The 15,506-nt window shown below is 30.9% G+C and overlaps 1 protein-coding gene across 2 annotated transcripts in view; it reads right to left on the bottom strand.

Moving 5' to 3' along the window:
* LOC147073229 (CUB domain-containing protein 2-like) overlaps positions 1-14,601 on the bottom strand; it is a 314,685-nt gene extending 300,084 nt beyond the window's left edge. For both annotated transcript variants that reach the window (XM_085945567.1, XM_085945568.1), the window contains exon 1: positions 14,366-14,601. The gene's annotated coding sequence lies outside the window, so the exon portion shown is untranslated. The remainder of the gene's footprint in view (positions 1-14,365) is intronic.
* Between the last annotated feature and the right edge of the window lie 905 nt (positions 14,602-15,506).

Below are 15,506 nucleotides of genomic sequence, written 5' to 3'. Positions count from 1 at the left end.
ATAAGGAAGTCGAAGATGTATGCAGGAGCGAGTTTTATTGAGCGTAACGGTTGGTACAATAGTATGTTACAGCAGTTATGTTACAATACTAAACTTATGATAGGTACGGATCCGAGGTCCGCATCTCGGTACAATCAGATGTTGGGCGAAGCGATATAGAGACTGCGATGGTAACAGACTGAAAAAGTATATTCGAATGACATTTTGATAAATCATTATTCGTAATTTATACAGTCGAAAGTAATACCTAAACATTATATTCTAGTAAGTACATAATTATATTGAACGAGTCAGCAGTTTAAATACGAGAAGCTGTGAATTTTATTTATTATTACAGTCATAATATAATATGATACTATGGGAATAGATACTAGGCTAATTTTCCATTGCGATACCGTGTTTAATATCGCCAATCAATCTGCTGATACAGGTAAACAGTTGTTTACCGGTATATGAGTCGCTGGGAATATATTATTGCGGTCGAATAATTTGATACATTAAAAATAGATATTTGATCACTAATATACTGAGAGCTACACACCCCCTTTCCAGAAATTACGAAATTTCTACTATTGCAATTATATAAAATTTTGTTAAAGTTGTGATGGCGTTGACATTATAGAACTACAATTGCTTGAGCTTAATCACAACAAAATAATACAACCTACATTTATAAAAGCGGCTCTACGCTATTGATTAACGTAAGATCTAATAATATTTACTAAGCCTTATATTGAAGGCTTTGTATTAATCCAGGATACTTGAAAAATTGTCACAATACGGCCGCATCGAAGGGGTAAAGTTCTACTTGTTCCAAATCAGCAAGAAAATATCACTATAATCCCAAATCCGGCGCCCTTTCGCCAAGTCAACGACCCCCAAAGCAGTTTTCTAAATGTATGAATACCCATCGATTCCTCGGCGAGGCGAGGAGATATGTTGAACAAGTCATAAAAGGTGACTGGGGCATGTAGCCCCCGTACAAGAATCGCCCCCCTAAGCGGTTTATGGGACATTTTCGAATGGTCGGTTGTTATTTTTTATATGGAGGTTTTATCGTCTCTCGAGGTGCGGTACAGACTCCAGAGAGGGGACGTATGCGTTTATAGACGTGCTATCCGCAGAAATTGCATAACGTATACCACTTCTGCTATTTTATACTAAGAGGGATCAAGTATAACAGTGTTTGGCATGCTTTTGATAGTTAGAAGTCTGCTTCTCAATTCCTTATGGGATAAGAACGTTTTATTTTTGATTCTGAAAGATACACTAATATTTCAACGACCCTTGTTCTCTGTTTACAACGAATTCAGCATTTACTTAGTGATTATTTTATTCTATCATGCAAATTTTATGGACAATAATTTCAATTATTTATCATAACCAAACAGGTTTAAAAATATGTATAAAACTGTTATTGGGTCATTTTAAACCTTGTGCATTTCATTTTATTCAATCAACCACCGAAAAAGCAACAGTTGAATTGTTTATATTATCAACTACGAATTTATAATTATTAAATTTAAATTGTGCAGTTAACATACTTATAATTTTTAAGTATTGTTATCATTTAAAAATAAAATAAAATCGTATTTTTTTAATTTTGCGGTGGTATCAGGTTACTTGACTATCATAAATGAGGGTCGCGACGCGAAAATGGTTGAAAACTAGACTTCGGCATTGTCATATTGTCACATTGTTTCGAATTAAATACATGAAAAAATGGTTAAAATTAAAAACTAGTATTTTTTATCGAAAACAAACTCACTTGTATAGTTATGCTATGGTTTTTTTGGAAAAACCTGCCATATTGAAAATAAATTTAATCTAGTTTTAAATATGTTAAAAAATTCTTCTATAGAGATGGAGCCTAAGTGTATGAAATTGATGCAAAAAAGACCACTGATTAAGTTAGCTACAAATGACTTCGTATTGCAGGTTTATTTGTAGAGAACTTCACACTATTGCTTTGAGATTTATTCACCGATTTTCAGCGAGTATAAAAAGACAATTAGTGCGTAATGAGTACTAATCAGCCAGTAGTGCTACACTTCGGTATTATTAATTAGTTGAAAAATCCTGTAACATTTATGTAAAATCATTTATAACTGCACTCGAGTAAGTCATCACAATTAATATATACGCCGCCATATTATGTGAATAAAAATTTGGATTGGCAACTGAGTGTTGTTATTATTTGTGGTGTTTACCAATTCAATAAATAACGTTGGTATTACTGATTAAGGATAAAAGTATTACATCTCCTACTTTTTTACACATAATTAATGTTGTAAGCAGACTTATTATTATATCCATGAAAAAAGTCGATACAATATACAAGTGTTTATTGAATATTCGTTTATGGTCACTTTTAAGCTTAAGTATGTAAAAATGTTACTTTGAAATACATAAACAATTGAAATTCAAAGCGCTACATCGAAATAAAAAAATCCAAATGAGCATACAAAACACTGCTTAGACCAGTTCACATGTACCGATCTGAATATTGGATTACTATTAACAAGTCTGGAAATATTCTGATATTTAAAACATTCTGATAATACAAGTCTACGAGGAATTTGGGAAACCCAATATAATCCAAACCACCAAAAATTCTCGAATACATTATGCTGGTCATAGCATTGAAACATTTTTGCCTGTTATCGCGAGGGATGGTTTCCAATCCTGGTGTCCTAAAGAATTTTGAATTTACATGCGCCTGGCACCTACGTGATCGCAGATGTCAACATTATTATAGTAACGGAGAAGAGAAAAAAAGATACAGAGAACTGCTACATACACAAGCAGGTGGAAAGCTTATCCACCGATATAATGAAAAATATATAAATTCTTCTTAATTAAGGAATGTGCTTCACGTAAAATAATAGAAAAAAAAATCCCCTATAAAGTTGGTACTTACAGGTACACCGATCATTTTTTTATGGTTGTCAGGAAAAATGTCTTGTAAATATTTAAGTATTATTTCCACAAATAATAATATTAATGTCATTCAAATAACAAAATGTTCCCCATTATTCTAAGGAACCACCACAATATAATATAATATGCGCCCGATTTAATTAATAACTATTTTTCAATGCGTAATGCGAATAAAATCAAAGCTATTTTTATTAGTTTTATTCATTAGTTGTCGACTTCAAAATAATGTTTTTAAAAATGGCAGAATAACATTCTTCAGGCTTATTTTTTTTAGAAAATTATAATATATAAGATGTTAATAAATTGATGGAAAACTCACACATTTCGCTAAATATATTTACAAACGTACCGAATTAATACTGTAAAAGTACTGTTAGCATTTTTTTTTATATAATGTAAATATATCCTCCCTATTGTTCATTTATCTTCTATTACATCCCTATTGTAATAATTTATATATATAATATATTATATATATATACGCTACTGTGTGCAGTGCAAACGCGCTTCTCATATATCATTCACACGTTAAGCCAGGGACTTGCAAGACACTACCTACTGTCCAAAATGTCAACATGCCTAATGCCCGGTCTACACCCACAAAATAATAATATAACATGAAGTTACTATGTACTACAATTCATTAATCAATTTAATTAAATCAATTGAGTTGACATCTACTTAGTGGGATTCCATTTTATAATACCTACTTCTGAATCGATGATGGTTTGCCTCTGATACTATACACAACCTTGTGACGTAGGCAGCAAGCGTCTCGTCACGCTGTACTAAATCTAAATAAATCGTAATTTCTTAACATTATTTTCGTGATATTACATACATTTATTAAAATTCTAATTATTTATCTTAAATATTATATTTAATTCAATGCGTTCACAAAATGACATAAAAATATGGAAAAAAAAATACATTAGTAAATAATAAAAAATAAAACTACATGAAACCACACTGAATAAATTAAATATACCCTATCTTAAAAGTTTATAATTGAATAATATATACTGTTCCATATTATGTATATTTTATATACAAACATAAAAATAAGATTGTGTTTACAACATTTTAAATTGATTATTTAGTTTGTTAACAGAAAGTATCTATTCTACTGTTTAAAAAAATTAACACGTGGTATTCTTCGATATCTGGGAAACATATACGAATAACGTATTTTTACGATCTTTCAATATATTAATTTGGTATATAAGTAGTAAATAAGTAGGCATGCGCCCGCGATGGCCGAGCAGTTTATGATGTTACATAATAGGCACAATAATAGGTAATTTTCAAAACGCTTTCGATATAAAACAGTCCAGCTCCAAAAGAAGCAATAGTGGGAAAATAAATGTAGGTATAATGCAATATTATGTACTGATTTTATATTGATTTATTTACCCTTGTACACCACTGTAATGAGAGATAAATACTCTCGCAGCAGGGTGCAGTTTCAAAAAAAAGGCGTTTATGAATCTCCTTGAAAACTGTGTTTTCTCTGTCCAGATGTTTGGACAGCATCGTCGATATATCGCCGTAAACGAAACGCAAACAAAACGCATTCGACCCGCAAACGACGTTTGGCGGATGAATCCGAAACTTCGCTTTGCCGTGTGCGTGCAGCCTTACGTGTCGGCTTGTAATATCGTAGATCACGTGTTAGAATCCCGTATATGGAACAGTTTTTCAATATGTGGTTGGACCCATAGTATGAACCTAATAATTTGAGCAAGTAGCTAACATCAATTTTAACCTTGTGACCCTCATAGGATCAAACATGATGGAATATAATGTATATGTATAATTAACTCTAGTCTGGATCAAGTTATATGTATATTTTCCATTAGTGAGTTTGCTTATTTGTTTACATTGTTAGTAAGCACAAGTTAGTGTCAAAAGATCCAGAAGTTACAAAACAAAACTTTTCAAAAATAACGTTCTTGCAATCGTGCATTATTTTGATACGAGTAGGTTTAGTGGGCAGATAGCAGTGGCCAGTGGTAGAGTGGTGAGGTAAGTTTTATATCAACGAACATTCAAAAACCACTATTAGCACTATATCTTTCTTATCGGCCCTTTAGTTAGACTATCTTAAAATAGTTGACAAATATTTTTATGAAGAATTTTTTATAAAATCTTTTACAGTGTAATAGGCTATATTTTATAAAATATGTCTTTAATAAGAAGTAATACTACGATATTACCTTTTATCAAAGATTAGTCTATGGTAAAGCCTGTTTTGCAGTGTTTCCATAATATGAAATTTTCAAAATTTAGTAGCTTCACAAAAATATCTAAAAATCACGAAATTGTGACCTTTAATTCGATAGAACAATGTACTGAAATTGGGTCCAGCGTTATTTTTACAGCTCATTAAAAATACAAAATGTAAGACGGCAAGAAATTCACTAACATTTTTTTTAAATTGTAAGGTTACAAAAATAAAATGAAATTACAGTGTAATATTCCCTCTAGTATTTTATAAAACAAATGCTATAAAATGTTGATAAAATATCTTTGATAGTCTATTAGCCTATTATAATGCTATTATCATTGTACGTAAACTAGATTATTTACAGAATATTATTAAAAATAGCTATTCACAAAAACTATGAAAAAGTCTACCACATAATCATAGTAATATTATGTGTATACATAGTCCACAATGCCATTTTATATGAGAAGAATAATAAGGTAGTGAGCTCATTACAAGCCGTGACGATAGCAATCATGCCAAATTAATTGGGTGCAATATTTCACCCTTTATAGCCAACGTAATATTATTATGTGTGTAGTCATTTAACATCCTCGCAAGAAAATTAATTATCTGGCTAAATATTTGTTTATTAAATTTGAATAACTCTGAACCGCAAAGATTTGGGGGGTGATGGTCACAACTTCTGTTTTGCGCCAGTGACGTGCTAAGCAGAAAAAAATATGTTATTTAGTTTAGAAGTTAATATCATTATTCTACTTATTTTCTTTTTAGTGGGGATCGCCCACGACAACGACGATTTTATTTGACACAGATTACTCAATCGATTAGTCAGAATATATTAAACGGGGCCTCGCAACAGTTCGAAACAGTCATACAATTATTATTATCAAATATGGTATGTATTATTCACAAAAAAAACTACTCAATCAGATACGTATTGTACTTTACACAACAAAAATAAAATTATTAATGAAAACAATAATGATTATTTTTAATTACATGATGTGATTCTATTAAAGAGACATTGATATTTTTACTAGGATATATTAAACGAGGCCTCGAAACAGTTCAAACAAGTCATACAATTACTTATTATTAAATATGCTGTGTATTTCTCACAAATTGAGTACATACTCGTATATATACAATATTACCCAAAGCCTAAAAAATTCCTTGGAACTAACATCAATTCGGCTTATAACATAACTACTCAAACAGATACGTTTTGTACTCAACAAAAATAAAATGATTAATGAAAACAATAATGATTATTTTTAATTACCTACATCATGTGATTCTATGAAAGAGGTAGGTACATTGATATTTTATTAGATAGTTACGTAGGTGGTTAGAATTTATGTTTTTTTTTGCAGAGGGCTTGAAAGCGTCAATCAGTGTCTCGTACCTGCAAGTCCCGAAACCGACCACTATAAAATATGCTCATTCGTACTATTAATTGTTATATTTTTACGTGCATTCTTTTCTACCCGCGCCGCATCTTGTATTATTGCAAGTGCGTTATTTTAAAAACCTTTCGTTCGAGATGAAATTCTACTACCAACCACAAAATAACAAAATTTTAAATATAAGTACACTCACATAATATAAACAGAACAGCAAAGTACTGAAACTGACAGACATCGAATTTGTTCGATTTCTAGACATGCGCTTTCTTTTATTTTATTTTTTAAATATTTGTGATATCAGTGGGCCGGGCCTATTCTGTACTTATCGACCGCTAAAGTGATAAAGTGATAAATATTATCAACTTTAGCGTAGGTTTGTATCAAAGTATTAGCACTTATTGTAACAATTACAATACTTTGGTTGTAATTGTTGCAATAAGCGTTACATTTTAACAGCGCCTCTCTTGCTGCTACATTTTATCACTTTAGCGGTCGATAAGTATAGAATAGACCCACAGGAGTTCATTTCAATATATCAAGATATCGAATAAATGAATAAAATTTTCAATCGAATATCTCGAAAAGTAAATCGAAGACACCCACTGTTTTTCATTTCTATCTGGAAACCGAAAATGAGAAAACTGAAATATGAAGGTTTTATATTGATGGCATCATTAACAAAGTAGTTTTAACAAAAAATACTATTAATTGATAACATATTAATGTATCAGTATTTTTCAAACGTGATGATTGATAGAGCTGACTAAATGACTGAATCTAAATATTTTTACGCTTGCAACAAAAATGCAACACGTTTTTATATTCGCGCAGCACTGGTAAATAAAGAACACAAAACAGTCATATTTGCTGCAAATGAATTGAAACAGTTTATTTAATCATTAAGATTAGTAACATTTTTTCAGTTTATTTTTAATATAAAATGTAGCTCCTCTCTTTAGAAAAATATTTTATTACTTCAACGTCTTAACTACAAACCTATTGTGTGAACAATAATTTGTCGCATACTCTTGTGGCGTTTTCATTTTTTTTTAATTATTTTCTACGAGCTTAATTCAAAACCAAAAGATAGACGTATATCTTAGGATGTCGAAAACGACTACATAGTGTAGGTACGTGAGAAAAATATTTAGTATACTTATAAAATTTTAGTCTGCCTTGAACTAGTCCGCCAAGAATCAATGCATATTAATTTTATTCTTTCGTAATAAACAGATAAATGAGCTCCACCTAGGGTAAATTTGTGTATGTGCGTCAAATGTATTGTCACCTACTTACCCTAATGTAAATTAAAAGAAAATAATTAAATTTTGTTGGTATTTTAAAGAGAATTGTTATAAATACATATTGTATGTATTTAAAGCTTAACTCACATTGTAATAAAAATGGTTCTGATAGATTTTTACCTATAATCTTTACTTAAAAGTACTTATTTTTCTGGCCAGATATTTTATGAAATGTTGTATCCTGTAGGTATATCAATGGCTCTTTATAATAATTATTATTAAACAAAAATTTTGCTGTAATGAAATGAATTTAATTTTCACATATTGTCACATTCGTTTTTGCGTTCATCAAATCGTAGGGGCGGTCCGCACCACTGGAGCCTCCTTCTACGTTCGCGCCTGTCAACAATACAAACAATGGACGCTTTACAGCCACGCTGTATCTACTCCAGATCAAAATAGCTAAACAACATGCAATCTAACGAGGCCATCACGGCAAACAAAACTGTATGAAAATTCTAATTGATAAGAATTTTGTACTATCCCATATTAATCGGTTTAAGCGACACGGTTTTCGCGTTTCGGCATCTTCAGACTATAATATATCATTTTCAACTTGAATCAACCCCGTCCATTCTGAAGCAGTAACAAATTAAAAAAATATTTAGCGTTTCCCCGAAAAAATAATTTAAATTACGACAATTTTAACACAATACCTAAGCACCGCATTAGTGTGAAATAATAACGTAATGTACGTGTGTCTGTTTTAAATTATTTCGAAATATAATTAGTATTATATTTGATGGGATGAGAATCAAAGAAATATAAATAATATTTATGTATAAAAAAAATGAGTTAGGGTCAATTTTCATATCAACACAATATCATGTTTATTTATGAGTAAGTGTTTATTTCCCGTTGACAGTTTATAGGAAACGTACATATCTTCATTATGTATTCTACTTTCATAATAAATTTAAATTATAATAATTCACCTTCACAAAACAATAAATAGTCAAAAACTGCAGTAAATAGTTGTTAAAATATAGTGTTTTATACCATGTAAACATACGAATATTAAATAAATAGGTATATATCTGTAACTGTTTATTTATTTTTACAACGTTTTTCTTAGCTCATATTCTTATTTGTCCGGTGGTTCTTTGTCCGGTACAAATCTTGCAATCGATTTTTAACTAACTTCCCGACTAGCTAGACATTTAAAACTTTTAGAATATATCAGAACACGGTGCCAATGTATTTTTTTAATACTTTTAGCCATCTTTAAGTAGAATTGAATTCATTTTCAGTTAAATACTGTTTTGTATGTAAAGTTACTTCGACACCATTATTAGATGCTAGGGGTCTGGGGTCCTAGCAACTAAATTATCAATATATACGTGCGTTACTATGGAAATCAATATGACATGTCAAGTACAAAATTTTTTGATCGTTTAAGCTAGTCAAGTCAAGTTTATATGGTTCAACAGAATTTAAAAACGTTGTATATAAAAAGTTCTTTTTATCTTGTAATTATTTAGACTAAACAGAAGTAATATTGTAATCATTTGATTTAATTTAAATAAAATAGCCCATATGAATTTTCTTTTTGATCTTCTGTGTATTTGGATGACTGAAATCTTCTTTTGAAGAGTTTAAAACTAGTTATTCTGAAGAGTAGTGAGCGATTTGTACATGATATGATTTTTTGAAAGATGGATATAAACTTGTGGAAAAGTACTACGTTTATATATATTAATTTTATTGATATGTAGATATAGAACAATGACATATTAAATGGACGACTCACTTCATACCCGGCGCGCACGAGAAATTGTGCATGAAAGTCATTCACAGATGTATAGGTAGATGTCACGTGACCATTGACGTATCCGTTTCCATTATGCGATACAAGCTTCGAGAATTTATAGTAATATAACCTTTATTGTAATGGCGTATTAGTGTCATGACTCATTGCGTTAGAAACAGATTCTCGGTTACTTACGACTTCTCGGAGATAAGACGCAAGTGAGCCCATCGAATCACAGGCGACTGACTGTCCAATGGTTCCTGTCATTCAATTGCATTGAATAAACATTCATCAATATCTTACAATGGCATTTTATAAATAATAAATAATACTAACACATGCAAAGTGATATCCCATCTTTCTTGGAGTGTTTAGTAGATTTTTTACAATTTTTAACTAGGCACATTGGCATTTTGTAACACAATAATAACGGTGGAGTCGAAACCTGACAGTCAGAAATTTTGTATGGGCTGACCCAGCGGTGTCGCTAGACCGCTTGCAAGCAGAATGTTCATTTGAGCGTAGGATACCGATATTAAAATATGAATTTCGCCATCCGGCAGACCCGACACAAAGTGAGTGTCATTTTATTTTCTAGATGCGTCGTCCATATTAATGTCATTGATATAGAATGATAGATAAATATAGACAACAGAATGATTGCAAAACCAGTAATAACACCACATCTGATGAAAACCTGCAATGTACTATTTTATGCACTATGGTCACAATCTGAGGTACCTAATTTTCGTATATTTGCAAGACGTTATATAGGGCAACTTCTTGTTTATACTGTTTATCTATTTGTGATGTTCTTTTATTTTCACTTTATTTTTTAATAATTTATGGCAACATAATTTGAATTTAATCAATTTTACTATGACCATTATTTGTGTACAAAAATAGCCCATAACAGCTGTCAAAATGCAAAACACAGAATGGTAAATTTTACATAAATATGTTTTCACACATGGTATTTTTGGGATACGTCCGGTGTTTTGCATGTTTTTTTATTTGAATTTCAATTTTCAAATATCCAGAAAAAGAAGAAACAACAAAAAACCTCTTTAAAATCTTATTTAGTCTATTCTGCGTTCACTTTGTGGTATTTATTGACCATTAATTTATTAAAATATGTAATGTTCACTAGAATATATTTAAAAAATATATATATAAAAATCACGTAGGTACCCAATATAGCTTAATATATTTGCAATTCACGTATCATATAATTACCAGGTTTTTCTTAGATCGTATCCTCTTTTTTTCCGGTGGTTGTTTATCCAGTACAAATCTTCCAATCGATTTTTAACTAACTTCCTGACTAGCTAGATATTTGAAACTTTTAGAATATATCAGAACACGATGCCAATGCATTCTTGTAATACTTTTAGCCATTTGAAGTAGAATTGAATTCATTTTCAGTTAATTCTGTTTTGTATGAAAAGTTATTTCGGAAGAAATCCGTAATCCAATCCACTATTATTGGTTGCTAATGGGGTGGTCCTAGCAACTAAATTATTATATATATACGTGCGTTACTATGGAAATCAAAATGACATTTCAGTATTCTATATTTGTTTGTCTGTTTATTTGTTGCAAAATAATGATTTGTTGACAATTGCCTTATTTGTCCTAATTTATTAATACATAGAATTGTCAAGTTTATATGATTCAACAGAAAATTTCAAAACGTGGTATATAAATAGTTCTTTTTATCTTGTAATTATTTTTCGTTAATTAAATTTAATTTTCAGACAAATTCATACCGATTGAATCTAAATGAAATCAGTATACAACTAAAGTAAATTAATTATCCCAATAGCTCTAAAAGAACCTAACTATATGCAAGACGGACATTCAATAATTTAATATGTATTTTTTACAATATTTAAGAATATAACGTTTCATAAATATATAAATATAAAAATTCATGACTTTTATAAATTCTAGAAAATATTAACTTAAGTCAAGTGGGATTCGAATACACATCATAGTCTAGCCCTAGCCGCTGTGCTATCGGCCCGAGTGCTTTCCTTAAAGATGTTGCCTAAAACATAATTATTAATATTTTATGGTAGGTAATTGATTATTAGATATTTTTTCAGTGTTTGATAAATAACTGTTAATACAGCCTTTACTATTTGAAGGCCTATATATTTTTTCGGGCATGATTAAAAGAAACGTCATCTTCAATAATAATAAAATTATCGTACCCATATCACATCCATGATGATGTAATGTAAAAATTGTTACATTAATTTTACACTGTTACACGTTACTATTATATTTTACTTTTTCTATCGCTATTATTGCATATAAATATAATTTCCATATAATCATATCATTCATAGGTACTATATATCGATACCAGGGAACACAAAAATAATTAGAAATTAGTTTCCTTCTGAGTGAGGCTGTCACAAGGTTTAAACTGAGTTTGGAAAAATATGAGATAAACTACTTAAACACGGGTTAAATAATAATGTTATTATTAATAGTAGCGTCTGTATCATGAATTTAATATTGGTAATATTGGCCTAGCCGTCATAAACCACATATCTCTTCAAAGCTCTGGTCCATGGCGACTGGCTTTCACATTTATAATATAATTAATAATCTGTTTTAGATAATTTAAAACATATATAAAAGAAACATTGTAATAATGTCACGTGTGAATGAAAGAATGGTCAAAAATTTCAGCATTTTCTTGTGCTAATCGGATGTATTGAATTTAAATACACCAATATATATATATATACTTCCTACTACTAATATAATGTCATTGTTATTATGCTTACGTCCACAATGACCGAGCGGTAACGTGTTGACTCATAATAACATGAATTCCGGATTCTAATCCTGACAGATTCACGTGTTATTTTTCAACGTGAGTTTGAACCCAGAATGAGAACCTAATAGAATGAGCAAGTGACTTACATCCAATTATCATAAAAACAAAACAAAAAAATGTTAATTCAACTTCCGCCGGATGGAGACCCATATTATACTCTTAAAATCGAACATGGTGAATTATTAATCTAATGTGTTAATTCTCTGTTGTTTTTCAACAAATTTTTGGACCTATTAGGTTTACCAAGTGACTAATATCCATTTCTCATGAAAACAAAACAAAAAATGATATTCTTAAAATCGAACTTAGTGAAAAAATGTAATAATTTGTTAATTCTCTGTGTAATCATAGGTAATATTTATAACAACATTTAAATATATATAAAATAATCATGTTTTATTTTTTTAATCTCGCGTGTTATGAAAGAATGACTACAATACCACAATTTTCTTATTACTAATCGTACGTATTGAATTTTAATAAGCCAATTAATTTCCCCCGGTATTAATATAATGTAAATATTAGCATGCTTATAATATTACTATAATAACTGAAATAGACAATTATTAAACGTTTCATTAAAATATTATACACAGTTTTACAAGAATATAATAAATACTCAAACTGATTATTATTAATCTATGTAACAACGTCACTTAATAAAAAATATAATAAATTATCAATATATAATATTGTTATATACGTATTTTTTTGTTCTTTCATCGTGATTTTTATGCAGTGCGTGGTGAACCTATCCCTCTCAACTGAAAGCCCATTCTTCTACGGTTTTGCACTTTGACATATCGTCCTTATCGTATGAAAAAACGGGCTAAATACCAAAAAAAATATAATAAAACACGAATATTGATTAAATTTGTTAAAATCTATATTAATATATGTTTATATTTCAAAACATATTACAAATTCTTATATTCTCTGACGTTTTTGTATGTTTCATAGAGGAGTAGGCGTATAGAAGGGGTGGTTTTCCACGAACTTCGCACTGATATAGGTTATAACTATATTATATCATACGGATTGTTTATTTTTCATTGTATACTTTTATAAATAACATTTTTTACTATTTTTTTTATATAATTTTACTTGAAAAATGATTGTTTTAATAATATTATGTATGCTTCACAGATTATTTTAGTCTTATGATTATTATTGTAAATTTATTTCGATTTTTTAATATTATATTATGTATAAATTTATAAAGAAACAGATTATTTTAAATTAGCGATTGGAAATTCATTTTTTTCTGTTGTGATTGTTAATTAATGATGAATTTACTTACATTTTGACGAACTGATCTGTAGATAAGTGAGTCGTGTTTAAACAACAAAGATTCACAAATTTAAAACTATCGCGTATTAATATGAAGACGTTGCCAATTTTTAGTATTTCTTAGACGATAATTTAACACAGTTCACAGTTTTTGACGCATTATTCGGTGAAAATATCCAGCGTCGCGGTGCATGCTTACGATGCATAAGGGCGGTTTTCCGAAACGGACATACTACACCACGCCCCTCAATGCAAACTACATTTAGACCCTACTAATGTCACTGCACTCTTACAAACACTTCAAAAAACAACACAATATTAATCTGAAACAAAAATGAAGCCCAATAAAGCGAGGCTACTGAGTTTTACAAACAAAGCCTCCGAATAATACAGCGAATTGATCTGTGATGTAACTAGCGTACAGTGTAAATACACTTAGTGTTTTTTTTGACATTGAATATTTACAACAAAAAAACGTATAAACCATGATAAAATTATGTAAGAAACGTGTATAAATGATTGTTTGTTTAAAAGGGTGGTTATGTTGAGTATAGTTGTAGCGTAATGTTTGATAATAGCAAGAAAACTTACCCCTTAGCGTACACTGTCAAGATAGCCGCCATTTTTTCTTTCGAGCGCATCCAGCATCCGATGTTGGCGCGTTTGTCAGATTTTCTCTCGCTGTTTTGGGCGAGTTACGAATGGCGGATAGCGGGACGTCGGGCCGTGTTATTAGGCCGATTTGTGTCTGTTTTTAAGTGGGTGCACACGGATCCGTCACTCCCGCACGGGCCGTCTCTCGGTCTCGGTCCGTGGCACGAGCGAGCTCGCCCACTTGCGGCACGCGTGTACCGACCGACGACAGCCGACGCGGCGCGACCCCTACTTGACGTCGAGTTGCCGCATCGGCGCCGAATTACGACGAGCGCCTCTGCTCGCCGCCGCTTTCCTATTCAAAACATCGCAAGACTACTTCATCTTCTATACTCTATAATATCCATACGATAATGATCCTTTAACACAGCAAGAAGAAAACTTATATAAACTCAGATTAATCTACTACATTATTCTGATATCATGTCCGATCCTAATAAGATCATATGGGCCTCCACAGAGTGGCGGTTTGTGTTAACAGAATTAGTTTTTACGAGAAATGGATGTCAGCCATTTGCTCAACCTATTAGGTCCATACTCTGACTCATACACAAATTGAAAAACAATATGTCTACTTGCCAAACACAGGATTCGAACCTGGGACGCTCGATACTATATGCCAACGCTTAAGCCGCACGGCTATCGAACCATTAGTAATCATCAATAATTTCGGTAGGAAACAAAATAAGAATGGAAATTAAGATGATAACCTAAAGACGCTCAGCGATATCGTCCGTAAACTTCACGGGTTTGCGCATAGATTGTTGATAAATAAATAAATAAATAAATGTAATTATATTATGAGTAAACATCGATAATTTGGGTAGGAAACAAAAAAGAGTGTGAGTTAAGACAATGATCTAAACACTGTCGATGATAGTGTCCGTTAGTTCCACGGGCTTGCGCACGAAAAAAATCGAATCCGCGCACATTAATTGTTAAATGGTTCCAATATAATTCATCTGACCATGTCCGATCCTAATAGGATCATATGGGCCTCCACAGAGTAGAGGTTTATATTAACAGATATTGTTTTTTTTACGAGAAATGGATGTCAGCCACTTGCTCAGCCTATTAG

The sequence above is a fragment of the Rhyacophila brunnea genome, unplaced genomic scaffold (genome assembly GCF_057557595.1).
Source record: "Rhyacophila brunnea isolate RB1 unplaced genomic scaffold, BYU_Rbru_1.0 scaffold_18, whole genome shotgun sequence".
NCBI classification, from domain to species: Eukaryota; Metazoa; Arthropoda; class Insecta; order Trichoptera; family Rhyacophilidae; genus Rhyacophila; species Rhyacophila brunnea.
The sequence above is the reverse complement of the archived record's forward strand: the minus strand, read 5'-3'. Positions and strand labels throughout refer to the sequence as shown.